Consider the following 24,921-nt stretch of genomic DNA (forward strand, 5'->3'; position numbering starts at 1 on the left):
TAGATCATCATTTAAGAGATTTATTCATAAAAATGTAATATTTCACATGCAAGCTAATGGTGTAATATAGGATTTTTGTGGTAAACAGGTACAAAAGTACTTCATATCTCCCAAAACACAGCATTAATGTATAGATGAGAAGTAAACAAAGAAAATGAAATATTATTTGAATGATTAAAAATGTATAAATGATTTACAATTACTCTTTCAATCTTCACATTTTATGTCTATTTCTTTTGTGCGTGTGTTTGTGTGTGTTAAATAGGGAAGGTATGTTTGTTTGTGTGTGTGTGTGTGTGTGTGTGTGTGTGTGTGTGTGTGCATGTGTGTGTGTGCATGCGTGTGTGTTAGATAAAGAATGAATGGAGAGTGAATATCCTTTAGATAGATAGATAGAGATAGATGAGTTTGATTGGGTTAGAAATAGTACATAGAAGGGACGTCTGATTGAGTCTAATGGGCTTCAGTGTGTTTAGATTTAAATTTTTGACAGTTGGAGTTTGATGGAATGTTCAGATGAGCCAATGTAAGTCTATGGGATTTTTTATGATTTTTAATCTTAATTTTTATGAAAACCGTAAGTCGGATCAGTTAGAAAAGATATAGCAACTCGAGTCAGACCAGTCTGAAGATCTGGGCTGAGTTTGGAGTTTGTAGAGTTAAAGCTCTAGGAGGAGTAGCAGTCAGAAATTTTAGTCTCAGAAAAAGAAGAATAATAATAAGTTTAAGACGGATTTCAGTAAGTTGGCTTTCTCAAGCCAACTTAACTAGATAAAAAAGTTCGTCGAGACAAACTTTAAGTTGGCTTAAGAAAGCCGGACCAGAAAGTTTGAAAAGTTTAAAAAGTTTAAGAAGTTTAAAAAGTTTAAGTTTGAAAAATGTTAAAAGTTTTAAGTTTGATGGGTTTCAGTCTGAAATAGTTTGAAGTTTAAAGTAGTTTTAAAAGCTTAAGGTTTGATAGATTGATAGATAGATAGATAGATAGATAGATAGATAGATAGATAGATAGATAGATAGATAGATAGATAGATAGATAGATAGATAGATAGATAGATAGATAGATAGATAGATAGATAGATAGAGTCAGATTATAGATAGATAGATAGACATAAAGACAGATAGCCTTTAGATAGATAGATAGATAGATAGATACAGTCAGATGATAGATAGATAGATAGATGACCACTTCCAGAAAAATGAATGGCTCTCTATGGGCCTCTGCTGGATATATATGGTCATTACACTATTCTTTCAAAAACTGTGATTTCTACAAGTTTTTCTCTAACCACCAGATGGCAGTATTGTACACCTAACACCTAGATCAATATCCAGAAACGGTTTAAATTAAATTTAGATCATCATTTAAGAGATTTATTCATAAAAATGTAATATTTCACATGCAAGCTAATGGTGTAGTTGAGGATTTTTGTGGTAAACAGGTACAAAAGTACTTCATATCTCCCAAAACACATATTTGACAGTCTGAATCAACAGAGCCCAACCCCATGTTTCTACATTGTTTTGGTGCTTAAAAATTGTTTGTTAATGTCTTTTTACGGTTGCTAGGGTGCTGTAAGTGGTTGCTAGGACATAGCTATGAAGTTGTCATGTCAGTACTTATTGGCTGCTTGATAGGCCGAGTCAAAAGAGCCCTCCCCCAAGTCTCTGTGACTTCCTGATCCAAAGATATAATCTCACTAATTTTATGCCAATGTTAAGTCTATGGGACTTTTTCGCCCAAATTTTTTCGTCCACCAGACGAACATCGTACACTCAATTACTTATAAAAGATATAGCAGACCTCTCCTCAATATGCCGCTTGATTTGACATCTCATTCATGGGTCTACAACAAAAGGTGCAGGAGGAGTAGCGTGCCGAAGTTTTGTCTGGGCGAATAGTAATAACAATACTAGAATGTACATTTCCTGAAGAAAATGTGAGTGGTGCTTGCAGTGGCAAAACTCAGCGCTGGGCAGATACTACAGTGTTCTGCGCGATTGTAGAGAGCCAACTCCCATGTCTGTATGATGTTGTGGAGCTGAGATATGGCTTCTTTATGTTGCTATACGGTTGCTAGGGTTCTCTATATGGTTGCTAGGGTGTAGCTGCACAGTCGCCATGGTGATACTTACAGACTGGTTTTTCAGCCCAAACAAGAGAGGCCACCCCCATATCTATACCACTTTCTGGTGCTGAGAAATTGCTTATTCATGTATTTGTTCAGTTGCTAAGGTACTCTAAATGGTTGCTATGGTGTGGCTATACAGTTTATGGGATGGTAATTAAAGACTATTCTGAATCAACAGAGCCCAACCCCATGTTTCTACAATGTTTTGGTGCTGAAAAATTGTTTGTTAATGTCCTTTTACGGTTGCTAGGGTGCTGTAAGTGGTAGCTAGGGAATAGCTATGAAGGTGTCATGTCAGTACTTATTAGCTGCTTGATAGGCCGAGTCAAATGAGCTCTCTCCCAAGTCTCTGTGACCTCCTGATCCAAAGATATAATCTCACTCATTTTGTGCCAATGTTAAGTCTATGGGACTTTTTCGCCCAAATTTTTTCGCCCACCAGACGAACATCGTACACTCAATTACTTATAAAAGATATAGCACACCTCTCCTCAATATGCCGCACGATTTGACATCTCATTCATGGGTCTACGACAAAAGGTGCAGGAGGAGTAGCGCGCCAAAGTTGTGTCTGGGCGAATAGTAATAACAATACTAGATGTACATTTCCTGAAGAAAATGTGAGTGGTGCTTGCAGTGGCAAAACTCGGCGCTGGGCAGATACTACAGTGTTCTGCGCGATTGTAGAGAGCCAACTCCCATGTCTGTACGATGTTGTGGAGCTGAGATATGGCTTCTTTACGTTGCTATACGGTTGCTAGGGTTCTCTAAGTGGTTGCTAGGGTGTAGCTGCACAGTCGCCATGGAGATACTTACAGACTGGTTTTTCAGCCCAAACAAAAGAGGCTACCCCCATATCTATACCACTTTCTGGTGCTGAGAAATTGCTTATTCATGTGTTTGTTCAGTTGCTAAGGTACTCTAAATGGTTGCTATGGTGTGGCTATACAGTTTATGGGATGATATTTAAAGACTATTTGACAGTCTGAATCAACAGAGCCCAACCCCATGTTTCTACAGTGTTTTGGTGCTATAAAATTGTTTGTTAATGTCCTTTTACGGTTGCTAGGGTGCTGTAAGTGGTTGCTAGGGCATAGCTATGAAGTTGTCATGTCAGTACTTATTGGCTGCTTGATAGGCCGAGTCAAATGAGCCCTCTCCCAAGTCTCTGTGACCTCCTGATCCAAAGATATAATCTCACTAATTTTATGCCAATGTTAAGTCTATGGGACATTTTCGCCCAAATTTTTTCGTCCACCAGACAAATATCGTACACTCAATTACTTATAAAAGATATAGCACACCTCTCCTCAATGTGTCGCATGATTTGACATCTCATTCATGGGTCTACGACAAAAGGTGCAGGAGGAGTAGCGTGCCGAAGTTTTGTCTGGGCGAATAGTAATAACAATACTAGAATGTACATTTCCTGAAGAAAATGTGAGTGGTGCTTGCAGTGGCAAAACTCGGCACTAGGCCTTCAGTAGGGCCTTCAGCATGATTGTAGACAGCCAACTCCCATGTCTGTATGATGTTGTGGAGCTGAGATATGGCTTCTTTATGTTGCTATACGGTTGCTAGGGTTCTCTATGTGATTGCTAGGGTGTAGCTGCACAGTCGCCAAGGTGATACTTACAGACTGGTTTTTCAGCCCAAACAAAAGAGGCAACTCCCATATCTATACCACTTTCTGGTGCTGAGAAATTGCTAATTCATGTGTTTGTTCAGTTGCTAAGGTACTCTAAATGGTTGCTATGGTGTGGCTATACGGTTTATGGGATGATATTTAAAGACTGTTTGAGAGTCTGAATCAACAGAGCCCAACCCCATGTTTCTACAATGTTTTGGTGCTGAAAAATTGTTTATTAATGTCATTTTACGGTTGCTAGGGTGCTGTAAGTGGTTGCTAGGGCATAGCTATGAAGTTGTCATGTCAGTACTTATTGGCTGCTTGATAGGCCGAGTCAAAAGAGCCCTCCCCCAAGTCTCTGTGACCTCCTGATCCAAAGATATAATCTCACTCATTTTGTGCCAATGTTAAGTCTATGGGACTTTTTTGCCCAAATTTTTTCGTCCAGCAGACGAACATCGTACACTCAATTACTTATAAAACATATAGCACACCTCTATAACTGGGAGGTTACTAAGCGTATTGCTAAGCGGTTGGTAGTTGTCACACATCATTACTATGTAGATTTACAGAGTTATTCGTATGTTCTAAGTCTGATTTAACACTTAGCTAATCACTATTAGCATGTAGCTATTCACTGCTAGCATGTGTAGCATGCATGAGGAAAGTCCTGTTTGCGATCACGAGTCAAAAGAGCAAAACCTGCATGTTTCTATGACACTTTTATCCAAAGATATCCCTTTTGATCTGTTTTCAATGGAGGTCTATGGGGTGGTTGCTAGGGTGCTGTAAGTGGTTGCTAGGGTGTGGCTATGAAGGTCATAGGTCATTACTTATTGGTTACTTAAAAGAGGAGTCAAATGAGTGTGTGTGAGTTACAGAGAGAGAGAGAGAAGGGGCTCTAAGGGCCTGCGTGTGTGTGTGTGAGAAAGTGACAGTTGAGATTCAAATTCACGAACATTCCGCCAATGTAAGTCAATGGGACTTTTTTGCCCGCTTTTTCGTCCGCTGTGCAAACATCGTAGGTCCGATCACTTAGAAAAGATATAGCCCACATCTCCTCAATGAGCCGGTCGATTTGACACCTCATTCATGGGTCTGTGACAAACGGTGCAGGAGGAGTAGCGAACCGAAATTTTGTCCAGAAGAAGAATAAGAAGAAGAAGCAGAACTAGAATGTACATTTCCTGAAGAAAATGTGAGTGGTGCTTGCAGTGGCAAAACTTGGCACTGGACAGATACTACAGTATTCTGCGCGATTGTAGAGAGCCAACTCCCATGTCTGTATGATGTTGTGGAGCTGAGATATGGCTTCTTTATGTTGCTATACGGTTGCTAGGGTTCTCTATATGGTTGCTAGGGTGTAGCTGCACAGTCGCCATGGTGATACTTACAGACTGGTTTTTCAGCCCAAACAAGAGAGGCCACCCCCATATCTATACCACTTTCTGGTGCTGAGAAATTGCTTATTCATGTATTTGTTCAGTTGCTAAGGTACTCTAAATGGTTGCTATGGTGTGGCTATACAGTTTATGGGATGGTAATTAAAGACTATTCTGAATCAACAGAGCCCAACCCCATGTTTCTACAATGTTTTGGTGCTGAAAAATTGTTTGTTAATGTCCTTTTACGGTTGCTAGGGTGCTGTAAGTGGTAGCTAGGGAATAGCTATGAAGGTGTCATGTCAGTACTTATTAGCTGCTTGATAGGCCGAGTCAAATGAGCTCTCTCCCAAGTCTCTGTGACCTCCTGATCCAAAGATATAATCTCACTCATTTTGTGCCAATGTTAAGTCTATGGGACTTTTTCGCCCAAATTTTTTCATCCATCAGACGAACATCGTACACTCAATTACTTATAAAAGATATAGCACACCTCTATAACTGGGAGGTTACTAAGCGTATTGCTAAGCGGTTGGTAGTTGTCACACATCATTACTATGTAGATTTATAGAGTTATTCATATGTTATTAGTCTGATTTAACACTTAGCTAATCACTATTAGCATGTAGCTATTCACTGCTAGTATGTGTAGCATGCATGAGGAAAGTCCTGTTTGCGATCACGAGTCAAAAGAGCAAAACCTGCATGTTTATATGACACTTTTATCCAAAGATATCCCTTTTGATCTGTTTTCAATGGAGGTCTATGGGGTGGTTGCTAGGGTGCTGTAAGTGGTTGCTAGGGTGTGGCTATGAAGGTCATAGGTCATTATTTATTGGTTAATTCTTACAGTTTGGTTTTCAGCGAAACAAAAGAAGCCACCCCCATATCTATACCACTTTCTGGTGCTGAAAAATTGCTTATTCATGTGTTTGTTCGGTTGCTAAGGTACTCTAAATGGTTGCTATGGTGTGGATATACAATTTATGGGATGATATTTAAAGACTATTTGACAGTCTGAATCAACAGAGCCCAACCCCATGTTTCTACAAGGTTTTGGTACTGAAAAATTGTTTATTAATGTCATTTTACGGTTGCTAGGGTGCTGTAAGTGGTTGCTAGGGCATAGCTATGAAGTTGTCATGTCAGTACTTATTGGCTGCTTGATAGACCGAGTCAAAGAGCCCTCCCCAAAGTCTCTGTGACCTCCTGATCCAAAGATATAATCTCACTAATTTTGTGCCAATGTTAAGTCTATGGGACTTTTTTGCCCAAATTTTTTCATCCAGCAGACGAACATCGTACACTCAATTACTTATAAAACATATAGCACACCTCTATAACTGGGAGGTTACTAAGCGTATTGCTAAGCGGTTGGTAGTTGTCACACATCATTACTATGTAGATTTACAGAGTTATTCGTATGTTCTAAGTCTGATTTAACACTTAGCTAATCACTATTAGCATGTAGCTATTCACTGCTAGCATGTGTAGCATGCATGAGGAAAGTCCTGTTTGCGATCACGAGTCAAAAGAGCAAAACCTGCATGTTTCTATGACACTTTTATCCAAAGATATCCCTTTTGATCTGTTTTCAATGGAGGTCTATGGGGTGGTTGCTAGGGTGCTGTAAGTGGTTGCTAGGGTGTGGCTATGAAGGTCATAGGTCATTACTTATTGGTTACTTAAAAGAGGAGTCAAATGAGTGTGTGTGAGTTACAGAGAGAGAGAGAGAGAAGGGGCTCTAAGGGCCTGCGTGTGTGTGTGTGAGAAAGTGACAGTTGAGATTCAAATTCACGAACATTCCGCCAATGTAAGTCAATGGGACTTTTTTGCCCGCTTTTTCGTCCGCTGTGCAAACATCGTAGGTCCGATCGCTTAGAAAAGATATAGCCCACATCTCCTCAATGAGCCGGTCGATTTGACACCTCATTCATGGGTCTGTGACAAACGGTGCAGGAGGAGTAGCGAACCGAAGTTTTGTCCAGAAGAAGAAGAAGAAGAAGAAGCAGAATAATAATAATAAGTATGCAAGAGAATAATAGTGATGCCTTGCCTTTGGCAAGCACCACTAATAATAATAATAAGTATGCAAGAGAATAATAGTGATGCCTTGCCTTTGGCAAGCACCACTAACTAGAATGTACATTTCCTGAAGAAAATGTGAGTGGTGCTTGCAGTGGCAAAACTCGGAGCTTGGCAGATACTACAGTGTTCTGCGCGATTGTAGAGAGCCAACTCCTATGTCTGTATGTTGTTGTGGAGCTGAGATATGGCTTCTTTATGTTGCTATACGGTTGCTAGGGTTCTCTATGTGGTTGCTAGGGTGTAGCTGCACAGTCGTCATGGTGATAGTTACAGATTGGTTTTTCAGCCCAAACAAAAGAGGCCACCCCCATATCTATACCACTTTCTGGTGCTGAGAAATTGTTTATTCATGTGTTTGTTCAGTTGCTAAGGTACTCTAAATGGTTGCTATGGTGTGCTATACAGTTTATGGGATGATATTTAAAGACTATTTGACAGTCTGAATCAACAGAACCCTACCCCATGTTTCTACAATGTTTTGCATCACTATTGTTCTCTTGCATACTTATTATTATTCTGCTTCTTCTTATTCTTCTTCTGGACAAAAATTTTGATTCGCTACTCCTCCTGCACCGTTTGTCACAGACCCATGAAAGAGGTGTCAAATCGACCGGCTCATTGAGGAGATATGGGCTATATCTTTTTAAGCGATCGGACCTACGATGTTCACACAGCGGACGAAAAGTGGGCAAAAATCCCATTGACTTACAATGGTGGAATGTTCGTGAATTTGAATCTCAACTGTCACTTTCTCACACACACACACACAAGCAGGCCCTTAGAGCCTTCTCTCTCTCTCTCTGTAACTCACACACACACACACACATGCAGGCCCTTAGAGCCCCTTCTCTCTCTCTCTCTCTCTCTCTGTAACTCACACACACACACACACACACACACACACACGCAGGCCCTTAGAGCCCCTTCTCTCAATTAAATTCAATTCAATTCAGCTTTATTAGCATGACTGTGTAGCACAATGTTGCCAAAGCATTAACATATATATATAACAACAACAACATAGATAATAATAAATAAAATCCATCTAAATAAATGAAAAGATAAAGTAAGTCAGTTAATCATGTTTATCATCTAACATTGTGAATGGTTGATACATATTTAGCAGTGAGTGCAGCTGTGTTATCATCTTCTCCGAGTAAGAAGGGCATCTTCTCAGTATCACTAAGTTCAGTAAATGATGGGATCAATGCTTCAAATCTGGGGAGAAATGTTTCCCTCACATTGTGATATTTAGGACACATCAGCAGAAAGTGTTTCTCGTTCTCTATCTGCTGTAGATCACAGTGTCTACAGATCCTCTGCTCTCGCTCTGTCCATGTTTGTCTATGTCTTCTCTCTCTGTTTCTAAATCATGGTGACTTAATCTGTATTTGGAGAGGATTTGTCTTTCTTTGAATGGTCTAATCAATAAATAATTGGCAAATCTAGTGGTTCTGTTTAGGGTTGAGTAGCATTGGAGTTTATTATGAAGGTCAAAGTGTATTTTTAGAGATTCATCATGAGTGTCTTTCAGAGTTTTATCAATTTCTTTAATAATGGCTTTGGGGTTGTAGCTGTAGTCAGTGAGGAGCTGGGTTTTATGGACGAGCTGAAGAGCGAGCGTGTTTAGAGGATGAGGTTCTGCTGAGGTTTCATTGGCGAGGAGGGCTTTATATCGGACTGAATCAGGATCAGATCGATGGAGGTGATGCCAGAACTGAACACATCTCTTCTGGATCTCAATGTTCAGTGGGTATAAGCCTAATTCAGCTCTGCAGGCATCACTGGACGCACCTCTCTGGACCCCTAAAATATTTTTGATAAATTCTAGTTGTAGTTTTTCTATTGAAGTTTTATCCCAATTTTTAAAATGTATTATTGGTCCCCAAATTTCACTCCCATACAGTAGAATTTTTTAATGATTGCGTGATATAATTTGATCCATGTTTTAATTGGTAGTTTTAATTGGCCAAACCGTGATTTGATGGCATAAAATGCCCTCCGGGTGTCTCATTCAAGGCCTTCACAGCCAGACCGAAGCCCCCTGATGCAGAGATCTCGATGCCCAGGTAAGTGTAGCTGCTGCTGTGCTCGAGGACTTCTCCTCCGTAACTGAACTGGTATCTGCTTCCCTGAGACCTGGCCTTCTTCTGGCCCTTCTCTCTCTCTCTCTGTAACTCACACACGCACACACACACACACGCAGGCCCTTAGAGCCCCTTCTCTCTCTCTCTGTAACTCACACACACTCATTTGACTCCTCTTTTAAGTAACCAATAAGTAATGACCTATGACCTTCATAGCCACACCCTAGCAACCACTTACAGCACCCTAGCAACCACCCCATAGACCTCCATTGAAAACGGATCAAAAGGGATATCTTTGGATAAAAGTGTCATATAAACATGCAGGTTTTGCTCTTTTGACTCGTGATCAAATGCTACACATGCTAGCAGTGAATAGCTACATGCTAATAGTGATTAGCTAAGTGTTAAATCAGACTAAGAACATACGAATAACTCTATAAATCTACATAGTAATGATGTGTGACAACTACCAACCGCTTAGCAATACGCTTAGTAACCTCCCAGTTATAGAGGTGTGCTATATGTTTTATAAGTAATTGAGTGTACGATGTTCGTCTGATGGATGAAAAAATTTGGGCGAAAAAGTCCCATAGACTTAACATTGGCACAAAATTAGTGAGATTATATCTTTGGATCAGGAGGTCACAGAGACTTGGGGGAGGGTTCTTTTGACTCGGCTTATCAAGCAGCCAATAAGTACTGACATGACAACTTCATAGCTATGCCCTAGCAACCACTTACAGCACCCTAGCAACCATAAAAAGACATTAACAAACAATTTTCCAGCACCAAAACATTGTAGAAACATGGCGTTGGGCTCAGTGGATTCAGACTGTCAAATAGTCTTTAAATACCATCCCATCAAACTCATCTATCTATCTAAACTGTATGGCCACACCATAGCTACCATTTAGAGTACCTTAGCAACTGAACAAACTCATGAATAAGCAATTTCTCAGCACCAGAAAGTGGTATAGATATCGGCGTGGCCTCTTTTGTTCGGGCTGAAAAACCAGTCTGTAAGTATCACCATGGCGACTGTGCAGCTACACCCTAGCAACCATATAGAGAACCCTAGCAACCGTATAGCAACATGAAGAAGCCATATCTCAGCATTTTATGTCTATTTCTTGTGTGCGTGTGTTTGTGTGTGTTAAATAGGGAAGGTATGTTTGTTTGTGTGTGTGTGTGTGTGTGTGTGTGTGTGTGTGTGCGCGTGTGTGTGTGTGTTAGATAAAGAATGAATGGAGAGTGAATAGCCTTTAGATAGATAGATAGATAGATAGATAGATAGATAGATAGATAGATAGATAGATAGATAGATAGATGAGTTTGATTGGGTTAGAAATAGTACATAGAAGGGAAGTCTGATAGATAGATAGATAGATAGATAAAGTCAGATTATAGATAGATAGATAAGAAACAGTAGATAGATGAGTTTGAATGGATTAGAAATAGTATTGGGATCAGTATGACCACAATCAACTTTCTTTAGTTAAAAAATGTTTCCCTTCATCTCAGTGGAATAAGATTTTAATAATAAATAAATAAGAAAAGAAGCTTGCAGGTAGGTGATGTTAATGTGAGACCTGAGCCTGCTTTGCCTTGCAAAGATCTTCAATTCTTGGCTCAATGTTTGATAAACATAGCCTCAAATCATCCTCGATTTGTGCACGATTGCGGTATTTCCTTTTGAGTGCAGTCATTTTTGAGAATCCTGCCTCACATAAATATGTCGACGCGAAAGGAAGGAGAATCTTCAAGATGTCACAGAGTTCAGGATATTCCTGCATCAATGCTGCCCAGAATGACGAAAGAAGGCAGGAGCTAAAGCAGAGGTGGGCAAACTACGGCCCGCGGGCCACATCCGGAGATTTCATCCGGCCCGTGAGGCAGTTGGTCCAAAATAGTTAATTTGATGCGATGTCAGGGGGAAACGTGATATCTACTGAGGGGAACGCTAGAGCCCTGCATTCCCTGGGCTTCGATCGGGCCAATTTTCACGGCATAGTTCAGACGCGGGCCGGGCCTGTTTTAGGCTTCTCTTTATTTTTATATTTTAGACATCCATCAATTAGTGATGAAAAAAATTGCCACGCTGGTGGAAACAACACGAGACCGTGCCATGACTGCGAAGAGCGGCTCGACGGTGTTTAGAGTCCCGCAGCAGCAGCGCGCGCACCGTCAGCGCAGATGAAGAGTTCTGCTTCAAATACACGCAAGCGCTGAAGCTTGCTGCAAAGCCCCAGCAAACGTAATTACCATGAATGTGTCAGGGGGAAATATAAGGTGATATTTGAATTATTTACTAATAAACTAGTGTTTTCTGTGTCAGTGTCGCAAAGATGAAGATGATGATCCTGACTCGCCATCTCCTCATTAGACGCGCCTTTAGAGAGAAGTGCATCTTCACTGATTATAATGAAAGAGTTTTTGTTATCGATTTGATTTATTTCGTTAAGTGGTAATTTAAAGCTTTCTATAGATATATTTATCATGTCTGTGAGGAATGTATTCGCTGACTTTCGGTTCATTTTTGTGAAGCGCTCCTGTTCAAGACGAGACGGCGCATCATTGTTTTCTTTATTTTATAAAAAGGTTTTTTTTAATATTGTGAGTGCACACAAATAAAAGTAGACCCTTTACAATTCCGAATGATGTATTACTCTTACCTTTAAGAAAATTACGGCGTAAGTTGTTTTCATTGAAAAAAATGCAATTGATTGCGCTGGTGCCTCCATGTCCTGCGCTTTAACTTCCACTCTCCGCACAAACTACTGGATGCGGCGCACATTTATCTAGGTTTAACGTTATATGCTTGAACTGTTTTAGTATATCTATAGATCGTATTTTAGGCAAGTCGTGAAGATTTGAGAAGGCTAAATTGATCAAACATGGCTAGGATCAGCCTGCCGGTCTGCCGCTGGCTGCTTAAGAAAGAATAAACTTATCTAACGAATAAAAAAATGCTCCAAACGTTTTTCTAAATTAACTTAATAAAAAAACGAAACGAAATTTCGAAAATTCGCCATTACATACAAAACTGAACTATTTTAATAGCTGAAACAGTATAACGCGATCGCGACCGAGGGGGATTCTACCGGAACGTGATCTGTAAGGAGGGGGACAACAACCGACTTTCCAGTAAGAGAAGAAATGTCAGTGTTGCCTCCTGCTCACGGGAACTGTAACTACCACGCCGCTAGTTTCAGTTTTGCTTTAAATATTTACCCTGCTGGAAAAACCAGCATAGACCAGCATAGCTGGTCATACCAGCAAGACCAGCATATGTTGTGTTTTGGTGCTGGTATGCTGGTGACCAGCATGGTATGCTGGTGGTATGCTAGTGACCAGCATGGGATGCTGGTGGTATGCTGGTGACCAGCATCACCAGCAAGACCAGGCTGGTAGACCAGCATCACCAGCAAGACCATGCTGGTTGACCAGCATCACCAGCAAGACCAGTACACCAGCATCACCAGCAAGACCAGGCTGGTAGACCAGCATCACCAGCAAGACCAGTAGACCAGCATCACCAGCAAGACCATGCTGGTTGACCAGCAACACCAGCAAGACCAGTAGACCAGCATCACCAGCAAGACCATGCTGGTTGACCAGCAACACCAGCAAGACCAGTAGACCAGCATCACCAGCAAGACCATGCTGGTTGACCAGCAACACCAGCAAGACCAGTAGACCAGCATCACCAGCAAGACCATGCTGGTTGACCAGCAACACCAGCAAGACCAGTAGACCAGCATCACCAGCAAGACCATGCTGGTTGACCAGCATCACCAGCAAGACCAGTAGACCAGCATCACCAGCAAGACCATGCTGGTTGACCAGCAACACCAGCAAGACCAGTAGACCAGCATCACCAGCAAGACCATGCTGGTTGACCAGCATCACCAGCAAGACTAGTAGACCAGCATCACCAGCAAGACCAGTAGACCAGCATCAGCAGCAAGACCAGGCTGGTAGACCAGCATCACCAGCAAGACCATGCTGGTTGACCAGCATCACCAGCAAGACCAGTAGACCAGCATCACCAGCAAGACCAGGCTGGTTGACCAGCAACACCAGCAAGACCAGTAGACCAGCATCACCAGCAAGACCATGCTGGTTGACCAGCATCACCAGCAAGACCAGTAGACCAGCATCACCAGCAAGACCAGGCTGGTAGACCAGCATCACCAGCAAGACCATGCTGGTCCACCAGCTAAACCAGCACCAAACCAGCATATATCAGCATAGACCAGCATAAACCAGCATGGGAATTATGCTGGTCTATGCTGGTTTTTCCAGCAGGGAAGACAAAATAATAACTGAATTTATAAAAATGACCCCATTCAAAAGTTTCTTAAAGGAACACTCCACTTTTTTTGGAAATAGGCTCATTCTCCAACTCCCCCAGAGTTAATAAGTTGAGTTTTACCGTTTTGGAATCCATTCAGCCGATCTCCGGGTCTGGCGATAGCACTTTTAGCATAGCTTAGCATAGATCATTGAATCCGATTAGACCAGTAGCATCGCGTTCAAAAATGACCAAAGAGTTTCGATATTTGTTCTATTTAAAACTTGACTCTTCTGTAGTTATATCGTGTACTAAGACCGGCGGAAAATGAAAAGTTGCGATTTTCTAGGCCGATTTGACTAGGAACTATACTCTCATTCTGGTGTAATAATCAAGGAACTTTGCTGCCGTACCATGGACGCAGGTGCAGTGATATTACGCAGCGCCTGAAAGTAGTCCCCAGCTATATTATAACTAGTTACCTATCTATTGTAATAATGTCCTCAGAAGGAGTCAAACACATGTTCAACATAGAATGTTCAGAAAAGTGCAGACTAGGATGCTCAAATCAAAGACTGTGTCCCTATGATTAAATAATCTATACTCAACCAAAAAGTGTTTAAAACAGTAGAACTAGTCATATGACAAACCAATGACCAACAATCTTTGTAAAAAATAACAAACAATTCCAAGTAAAATATACTTATAAGCTTAAATTGAGTACTAATATTGAATTTATTATTTTTTCAGAATCAGAATCAGAATCAGAATTAGCTTTATTCGCCAGGTGTGCGCAAACACACGAGGAATTTGTTGTGGTTTTAAGGTGCTCCTGGTACATACATACATACATACATACATAAATACACATGTGACATGAGAACAGAAAAAAACATTTAAATAGTAAGACTTAACAATGGATAATAATCCTAATAATAATAAGTATGAATCTGGAACAGTAGATTTATGTACAGATTTGTGCATTATTTACTCTATATACAGCTGTATAGATAAACATATGTATGTGTATTTACATAATACTTGAGAGGGAGGCAATAATTAAAGATGGAGAATGAATTACAGAATGAATTACAGAACACAGGTAATGATCCACGTGTTAGCTATTTAAGCTGGAGATGGCATGGGGGAAAAAACTGTTTTTATGCCTAGATGTTCTAGTGCACAGAGATCTGTAGCGTCTGGCTGAAGGAGAAGTGCAAACAAGTTGTGTCCGGGGTGAGAGGGGTCTTTGATGATGTTACCTGCCCGTTTCTTCACTCTGGAGTTGTACAAGTCCTGAAGGCTGGGCAGGTGCACACCAATGATCTTTTCTGCTGTCCTAACAGTCCGTTGAAGTCTTCTTAGATCTGATTTGCTGGCTGACCCAAACCAGACAGTTATGGAGGAGCACAGAACCGACTCAATAACAGCTGAATAAAACTGTTTCAGCAGCTCCTGTGGCAGGTTGAACTTTTCAGCTGACGAAGGAAGTACAACCTCTGCTGGGCCTTTTTCACGATGGAGTCAATGTGATTGTCCCACTTCAGGTCCTGAGAGATGGTGGTGCCCAGGAACCTGAATGACTCCACTGCAGCCACAGTGCTGTTCATGATGGTGAGTGGGGAGAGGAGGGGTTTCTCCTGAAGTCCACTATCATCTCCACAGTTTTGAGCGTGTTCAGCTCCAGGTTGTTGTGACTGCACCAGACAGCCAGCTGCTCAACCTCTTGTCTGTAAGCAGACTCGTCGCCGTCGTGGATGAGGCCGATGACTGTGGTGTCGTCTGCAAACTTCAGGAGTTTGACAGAGGGGTCTTTAGAGGTGCAGTCATTTGTGTAGAGGAGAAGAGTAGTGGGAGAGAACGCAGCCCTGAGGAGCTCCAGTGCTGATGGTGCGGGTGCTGGATGTGTGTTTTCCCAGCCTCACTAGCTGCTGCCTGTCTGTCAGGAAGCTGGTAATCCACTGACAGATGGAGGTGGGTACAGAGAGCTGAGTCAGTTTGTTCTGAAGGGTGTCTGGGATGATGGTGTTGAAAGCGGAGCTGAAGTCCACAAACAAGATCCTTGCATAAGTCCCTGGTTTGTCCAGATGTTGCAGGATGTAGTGCAGTCCCATATTAACTGCATCATCCACAGATCTGTTTGCTCGGTAAGCAAACTGTAGGGGTCCAGCAAGGGTCCAGTAATGTCCTTCAGGTGGGCCAACACCAGTCTCTCAAATGACTTCATGACCACAGACGTTAAAGCAACAGGTCTGTAGTCATTAAGTCCTGTGATTTTTGGTTTCTTGGGTACAGGGATGATGGTGGAACATTTGAAGCAGGAGGGGACTTCACACAGCTCTAGTGATCTGTTGAAGATCAATGTGAAGATGGATGATAGCTGGACAGCACAGGCTTTGAGGCAGGCTGGAGAGACACCGTCTGGGCCTTTGGCTTTCCTTATCTTCTGCTTTCTGAAGACTTTGCATACATCATCTTCACAGATCTTGAGTACAGGCTGAGAAACAGTAGGGGGGAGGGAGGGTGAGGGTGTGAATGGCTGTGCTGTGAGACGGTCGGAGCGGGTGTGGGGTGTCAGACCAGTCTTTTCAAACCTGCAGTAAAACTCGTTCAGGTCTTCAGCCAGTTGTTGATTGGCCTCAGTGCTGGGGGATGGGCTCTTGTAGCGGGTGATGGCTTTCAGGCCTTTCCTTTTTATTATTATTATTCTTGCCTGAACTAAATTTAATGTAGAAATTACATTTGTTTTTCTGTAGCATGTACTTCACCACAATATCATTTTTTATCAGTGTAGATACTAAGATATTGATATTGATAGATAGTATTGATAGGCTACTAAAAAGGCTACACTGTAAAAAAAAAAAAATTTTAAGGCAACCTGCTTCAGCAGATTTTTGAGTTTTCTCAACTTGTCATTTTAAGTTTATACAACAAAAATTTGAGAATCTCCCACAAAAATAATGACTCTGCAGAACAAAATGGGTGTTTCTGTTTATTATTATTATTATGAAAAAAAAAAAATGAAAAAAAGATTAAAACGTGTTTTGCTTCTGGAGCACCACTAATACATGTCTCTAAATCATTTTAGCTAGAGTGGTGGAACTATGACGTCACTTTGTAGGCAAAAAACCGGAAGCGAGTTAGCATTTTAGCACTTCCGGTTCCATCATCCCAATGGATTTTTCGAATGGGAGTTTGAATAAATCCCCTAAAATAAGTTCCATGGTTCACCCAAGCTCAAGATACTTTCACGTTTTACTCTAAGGCATAAAACACACCAGTTACACCACACTCTTTTAAACTGTTATGTTTCTTAAAAAAGACGGTTGCTAACAAGTTGCTAATGGGACTACAGATGCTGTCGGAGACATTAAACGTCATCACGCCGAACAGTTTATCAATTTACAAAATCGAGGGGGTCGATGAGGGTCTGTCCATAAACTTCCCTCGTCCACTTCACGAAACGCACTTCAAAATGGCAGCGGGGATCCCCCCTATTCTAATCTATCTATAGCACAACTGTAGCCTACATACAATTTATTTTATTTTCAATGTATTTTTCTGTTTTTATTTATGTTTACAATATGTGTATTTTTATTCACATCTTATTTTTTATTGTCTCTGTGTTGTTGTTGTCTCTGTGTACTGGAAGATTGTGACACTAAAACAAATTCATTGAAGCATACTTGGCAATAAAGCTCTTTCTGATTCTGATTTGTGACTTATTTTCTGTTCTCGGTGGACCATGATTGTGTCTTGATGAAGTTTCTCCACTAGAGGCGCTGAAAGCTAGTCGTTTATTCTGAAAAAGATTGGCTGCAGTTGTCAGTACATTTCATCGATTATGAGGGTGCACAAATAAACAATATTACCAATGCTAACTAAATAAATAAACAAAATAAACATTTTGCATTGCAGTTAAAAAAAAATATATATATATATTATTATTATTATTATAGTATGCCAACAGAACTACTTTCATTTGTATGTAAGTTTGGCACTATCTTCAATTCAACTTTAGATGGCGGCATTTAGTTGAACAAACAAAACAAATTTATAACTTTCCTTTCACTTATTTTGAGATCTTGTTTCTGTTTCTTCATTTTATGCCCAAGATACAAACACAACCTCTTTTGCTACACCAGGGACCCGAACATGGTGGCTGAACAAACTCAGGGTTACAGGATTAGTTTTGAGTTGACAAAACCAAACCAGTCCAATCCGGATTTGTTGGTAGGTACCATGAAGCTGATCAACTTTTCTGTCAACTAAGGCTTGATCCTGAGTTAATAGAGCACGTGCACATGAAAGTGTTACATCAGTAATGAGCAGCCAATCACATGCCTTGAAACTGTGATTCACTTCTAGTGAGAGAGTCAGTGTAATTCACTACCAAATATTAAAAGATTGAACAATATGAAGAATTTGAACACATTTACACAGTAAGGTGAAACAATCTATCCCTGAAAGAGGAAAACTTAAAGAATACATCTTATAAGTGCAGGTAAAAGTTGTAAAGTCATTTTATAGAGTTGATAATATTTATAGGTATAAAACACTTAAAAATCGAAGTTCATGTAGTCATGTTTAAAGCTATTGATTCTAAAACTTACTTAGGCTATATTGCATATTATCTATATGTTTATATTTATTTAAAATAAAAGCTTAATAATTATTAAATTAAGCTGGTTTAATGGTTTAAGGGTATAATAATTATAGCCCATAAATAATATAAAATAATTACAAAAAATAATCATCTCTAAAAATTTGACGATTTTATGTTTAAAAATGTTTTACCATGTAACGTCATTTAATTTGGAGTAAGAGAAACTGGAAGAGTGACTTTATTGCGTCAGAGACGTGTCACTTTGCTTGAAGCTGATTGGTCAAATTTCGGTTTGAGATCTCTAAACCAGAACATAGCCTGCCCCGGAGCAGGTTAGCTGTGGAGCTTAAGTTACTATGGCGATGAACACAGCTAAAAGCCAAACCACTTTCATGGTACCTAAAACCCAGAGTTGGCGCAAACTAAACCGAAAGTTACCTAGCTAGCCAGCTAAACCGGCTTCATGATACAGGCCCCATTTGCTGAAGGCTTGAGCAGATAAATTATCCGGAACTACTAAAATTAAGGTTAAACAATACCTTAAAGGTCCAATGGCATGAAAATTTCACTTTATAAGTTTTTTTTAACATTAATATGACTTCCCCAAGCCTGCCTATGGTTCCCCAGTGGCTAGAAATGGCGATAGGTGTAAACCGAGCCCTGGGTATCCTGCTTCCCCTTTGAGAAAATGAAAGCTCGCAAAAGAGCGAAACATGGCAGTTGCTCAGTGTTTGGATGTACAAATGAACACCAAAGTATTTCTTTAGTTCCTTCATCGGAGCCTATGGCTGGCATTAGCTACATGATAATAACTGAAACAGCATACATAAAAAACTAAACTAAAGTACCGTATCCAGACACAATATTTTAAACTAACCATTCGGAGACGTCCTGCTGTAGCCCCTGAGTTGCAACTTCTTCATCCGGTGCTTCTTCATCCGGATCAGATTCTGGGTCAAACTGAAAAGCTTGAAAGACTGTGTGTCTATGAGCCATTGGATACATCCACTGTCAACATTAACACATGGTAGCACAAGCTGGTTAAGGCCACACACCCAACCTCCACCTTGCCCCGCCTCTCTCCTCCTCATTAGCATTTAAAGCTACAGACAGAAATGGCACGTCCTAAGGAAAGCTCATTGTGGGACTGGTTTGTAGTGGCTGAAATTCTGAGACTTCAGATACAGTACTAGGGACCACTTAGGCCTATATAAAAGCATTCAAAAAGCAGCATGTCATGGGACCTTTAAGCAGTGATTTCGGTTTTGCTTTGTAAAAGTGTGACATATCATGTGACAGTGGAAACGAAGACCTTATAGTTGAAATAGTTTCCTTATCCAACTTGTGAAGACAATATAAGATTAAACTGCAATATAAAACCAATAAAACAAATATACAAAAAAAGTAATTGGTGAATGAATAATTCAAGTTTTGACACATTTTAAATAAATGTAAAAAGAGAAATGAGCTCATCTGAAACAGATAAAGAAGAAACAAGCAAAGCTGCACACATGAACTCAATAGTTTGTCAGGTTTTTTTTTTTTTTTAATCTGAGCTGATAAACTGATGTGACTGACTCTTGTACTGAAAGGCTTTTACACTGAAAAAAATACAAATGTAACAGTTGTGACTGCCAAATAAGTAACATAAGATGGAGTGTCCAAAAGCATTTAGATACTGTGTCAAAAGATGCATACAAATATATTAAGACACCAAGCTTAATTATAATTATGTAATTTTCATTTACTAAAAATGTGTATTAAATTTCATCCTAAAATAGGATGATACTAATGTAGCCATTTAGCTTAAACTCTTATAATTCATGAATGCTTTGGAATACAGACATAAGGTTGGACTCTTTTTTAAGAAGACAATCAGCAGATTACTGCAAAAGTGGAATTATTTTAAAATATGAAAGTAACAAAAAGTTATAGAAGTTTAAATTTACTGTAAAGAAAATACAAAATATTATTTTTTTAATATTTTATATAAAATAAATATTTTACATAACAGGTTTTACAAGCCTTATGTCTCAATAAGTTATGTTCCAAATTTGAAGTTGATATGAGAAAAATTGAGGTTCCTGTGAGATTTTATTTAGGGCGTCATACTACAAACAGCCACCGGGTGCCATTCAACTCCATAGAATTTTTTTTGATGCATTTTTCTGTCACAAATGTCTAAATTTCTCTGTCAATTTTACTCCGATCACAAAAAGACCACCAAATATGGAATCCTGAGAGTCAGACCTTTCCGACAATATGTATTTTGTCAAGATTATAAAAAGTTTTGATTCTAAAAGACCGTAATACATTGTGTAATATGACACTTGACACCACCCACTAAGGGGGAGGAGACCGCCAAAAGATTTTAAAGTACAATTTCCATGGTAACGCAATGTCCGATTTCAAAATTGTTTTCACAGGATGAATTTTGAGGTTTTAAGCTTTCAAATGATATATAATTTATGATGATTACTCAAATATTACATAGGGAAAAAAGACAACGAAAAAAAGAGCGCCAAGCGTCCCACAGGTGGGACGGTGACAGTTAAGGGGTTAAGGCCAATAATAAACCACACATTTAAAGATACCAGAACAAAAAACACTTTAGTTTATATGATGTGAGGCTTCACATGAGATACTAAATGCACAAAGTATTAATAGTGCAAGCAATAAAGTGCAATAAAACAAATACAATGCGATAAAAGGTTGGAAAAATAATGCTTATTTTGCAGTGACCATATCAGACAAATAAGATAAAATCCCAGTACATCAAACGAAACAATATACAGGTGACAGATAATTAAAAAAGGAAAAAACTGTCATTGTGTGAGTCTGCCTTCTTGACTGATTATGAAATGTAAGTTGAATAGAAACATGTAGTGTGTTTAACACAAAAGCTTATGGTGACCAAACCCGTTCCACTGGAAAGTGCTGTTTGAGTTCAGAAATATGACCAAGGTCTAAAATCTGAGGACAAAAAAGAAATAGGTTATCTTCACATCATTTACAATAGATGTACTAGCAGGTTATAATCTTCACTAATGAAGAGGTGGGAAAGACTTTGCCATGTGTTCATAAATTGAGTTAATGTAAAATACTTACAATTTGGTCTCAGACTCTCCAAGCTGTTGCATTTAAGTTTTGCTGTATTTATTGCTCTTGATTGTGACACTTTCTGTTTGTTCTCCATCTGTGTCATATCCTTGTTCTCGTTTTTTTGATGATCAAACTGTGGTTTGGGCTTTATGCTCTCCTCAACTTGCCTCACAATGTCCATTTGACATTTTTCTGTTTTAAATAAACATTAAAACAATTGAGTGTGTTTATTGTGTAAACTGTAAAAGAAAAAGTCATGGCAACATATGTCACCAGGTTATAGGGCAGGTTATGTTCTCAATCTCAAATCATACTGGACCAATATAAGATAAAGCAAAACAGTTTTAAATATGGACAAAATCAGATTTAATTATTCATTCAGAAGTTTTTCATCAGATGTAGCCTTTTTGGATCTCTAGAGGGACACAGTTGGGTTGCAGAAGTAAAAATACCATTCAATTGATTTTTAATGCTAAATTGTTAAAAAAAAAAAAAAAAAGACCTCCAAAGTTGTCAATGTATGTATTTCTGCTTGTCACCATTTTGCATTAACTGAAAGTAAAATCAAATTTTAACACAAATAAAATTCCAGTTACCGCACATAGCCTACAGTAACATTAACCACAGAGTTTTATCATGTGTCTTGTTATATCATGCGAGAACTCTCAGCATTTAAGGGGTAGCTACCAAGTTCAGCACTGCTCTCATAGGCTATTCCAAACATCAAAAAATTGTTTAAGTTCAAAAGCCACCTAGAGCACCTGGTCACTTCATGCGTTTTGTCTGATCGGATAGCTATCCGATCGTGAAAAGACCAGGTGTAAATGCCCTCCGAAACACATTCGAGAAGGATATAAATCCGATCGCTCAAATCACTTCAAAAGGTGGTCTGGGCCGCATTCCAAACTAAACTGGACAAGTGTAATGCATCTGGTTGTTGAAACCACATTTGTAAATTTTAAATCCCAAAATGTTAAAATAATTAACGTGTGAGAGCGGGTTATATGACATTAGTCAGAAATTACAGCGCTAATGCAACAAGCGTCACCGCGAACGAGTATACTGAGCATCTCTTCAGCAAGCCGACGCGCAAACTGCCGCGAATGAAACTGAAAGTAAGACGCAGATGGTCAACACACAATCATCTTCATTAAAAGTAGTTAGCCAAACTTCCAGTGCTGACGCCGCGCGCTCTCCTATCGCGGTCTTTGATCTTGAAATGAGCTGATATTTAATCAAATGCAGCGCTTATCATTTGATTTCGTTGACGTGAACTTTGTTAAATTTGAAATATAGCGCGGGAATTGAAGATCGGATTTATATCCGTTTTGCGAAAACACATTTATGTGGCCAAGTGTAAATGGAAACGTTTTAACATAGCTATCAGATAGATATCCGATCAGAGAAAACGAATGAAATGACCAGGTGCAAACCTTAGAGACATAGCTACTCACCGTCCATGAAACCCTTTTGCCGAGCATTCGTCAAAAGCATTATATCTCTGACATATTTCAGAGATTTTAAATATTTCCACCCAACAGATGCCATGGAGCCTCTCAAACGAAGAGCATAAAGTAAGTTGTGTTGATGTTAAACAAGCACTTATGCTTGGGTTTCTACCTGTTTTGAGAGTAAATAAATAAACACACAGGCTGAAATCTTGCAGTTATAACTGAAGTTGAAACTAAAAACACATGATGTCTGCTAAATAAATGCGATGAATTTTCTGTTATTGTATTGAGTAGAATACCAGCTAGAGGTAAGGACACTCAAAAACAGAAATTAAGTTGAGAAATGTTACGATTTCATTAATGTATGCTTACAACAAGTAACTTACACACAAAACTAAACAAACACATCATAAAAACCCATAAGAGGCATTTTTTAATGATTCTAATGACAAAAATCATCAAAAAAAAAAAAACATTTTGTTTGTGCATATTCAACATCAAGATAAGGTCCAAATCAAGACCACTGCCACGTTTATATTTAAAAAAATTACGTTAAAAATATTTAAATAGAAAACAGTTATTTAAACTTTGTATCTATCTATTTATTTATTTATTTATTTTACAATATAGCCTACATTTTGACAGGCCTATCTTGAGCAAATAAATGCCTTGAACGGCACAGAATGAGATCTTCCAATCTTTACACGAAAATTTTGATATGGTGAAATTACATTCGCGCATAATATCATTATAAATAGTTCAAAAGCATATAAATTGTGAGAAAATCCGAGAAACGACAACATCTGAGAAACATCTCACCGTCTGCTCACCGTCAAGACCTGTTTACGTTCTCCTTCTGTCACTGCAAGGTCCGGTGAACCCGATTCTGAAAGGATTCTGTGAATGGGCGGACCTTTGTGTGTTTTATTTATCTAACAACCAGGCAGAGCTCTAGTGAGGAAGTCGCTATTTCCGCCAGTGTTGCCAGACGTAGCCTACGATAATTGTATTTGTATTATAATTTTGACCGCTATACGACCAATAATAAAAAAAAAAATTCCATAATGTACGATAATTGTGTGACACTTCAAATGATGGTCGTTGTACTGGTAGAGAAAGAAAATACCCTCAATCATTAACAACAGAGCAAGATTCACTTCCTGTTCCTGAGCATTTTGATATTGACATCATCTTGTCACTGGTACTGAAATGTCTTGTATGACCAAAATTATTATGACCTTATGAAATGTGTCTAACTTTGTTACAGCAGTTTGTTAAGAATCTATCTATTGTCCATGAAGAAATGATTTTTACAAAGGTGAAATGTATGCATAATAAAATACAAAAGTGTGTGTGTGTGTGTGTGTGTGTGTGTGTGTGCCTTGGCATGTTGAAAAGTCATCTTCTTTTTGCAAAGGCTGCAAAAGCAAACATTGCTGATGCAAAGAAATTTAACAATACTGTATATGGTCATGTTCTGATTTCAAAAGCAGAAGGCATCCGTGAGATTTTATCTTCTTTATTCCGTGTTGTTTGTAAGGCCTGTTTTGAATCATATCTATTTAATGTTTTGTTCAATTACCTATTATTTATGGACAACGATTTAGAGGGAAGGGGTAATGCTGATTGTAAAATGTAAATTATTACAAAAAAATCTGAAAAGAGAAGGATGACCAAGGATTTAAGTAAAGAAATAATGGCTTTTTGCTTCCTGTTGACGCTCAAAAGAATGAAGAGCAACGTAGGCACTGTTTACTATTGAAAAACCAATAAAGTGGAGTCTACCATATATTTTTGTCAGTTTTATTTTGATAAACATGACACAATATAACATTACATGAAAAAATTATATATGCATACTTTTGTTGAAGCCACCAGGTCACATATTTCATATAATCTATAATAATGTGGTTTAAAATGGCTTTTTTTTCTCTCACCGTAATTAAGAAACTAAAACATTGTAGGCTATAAAAGTAAAGTAAATTAGTGCAATGTATAATATGAGTTTAATGAAAGGGAGCTTGAACATCTTATAGGGATACGCAATTACTTTCCCCCAATTTTCAACAGCTTAAACATCCAACATCCAAAGTCCTTTTGAAAACTAAAACCCTGAACGCTGAAAACGGTCTGAAAGAGTCCAGAGATGCTG

At 39.1% G+C, this 24,921-nt stretch overlaps 1 long non-coding RNA gene across 2 annotated transcripts; it reads right to left on the reverse strand.

Annotated features, from left to right (window-relative positions):
• Nucleotides 1–20,813: 20,813 nt before the first annotated feature.
• Nucleotides 20,814–23,661, reverse strand: LOC131529107 (uncharacterized). Of its 2 annotated transcripts, none has more exons than XR_009268005.1 (4): nt 23,600–23,661; nt 22,773–22,938; nt 21,325–21,510; nt 20,814–21,189 (listed from the first exon to the last, which is right to left on the reverse strand). It is a non-coding gene; the product is annotated as an uncharacterized LOC131529107 (long non-coding RNA). The 2 variants fall into 2 exon arrangements; XR_009268004.1 differs by having other exon boundaries at nt 23,589–23,659.
• Between the last annotated feature and the right edge of the window lie 1,260 nt (nt 23,662–24,921).

The sequence above is a fragment of the Onychostoma macrolepis genome, chromosome 21 (assembly GCF_012432095.1).
Source record: "Onychostoma macrolepis isolate SWU-2019 chromosome 21, ASM1243209v1, whole genome shotgun sequence".
Classification (NCBI taxonomy): Eukaryota; Metazoa; Chordata; class Actinopteri; order Cypriniformes; family Cyprinidae; genus Onychostoma; species Onychostoma macrolepis.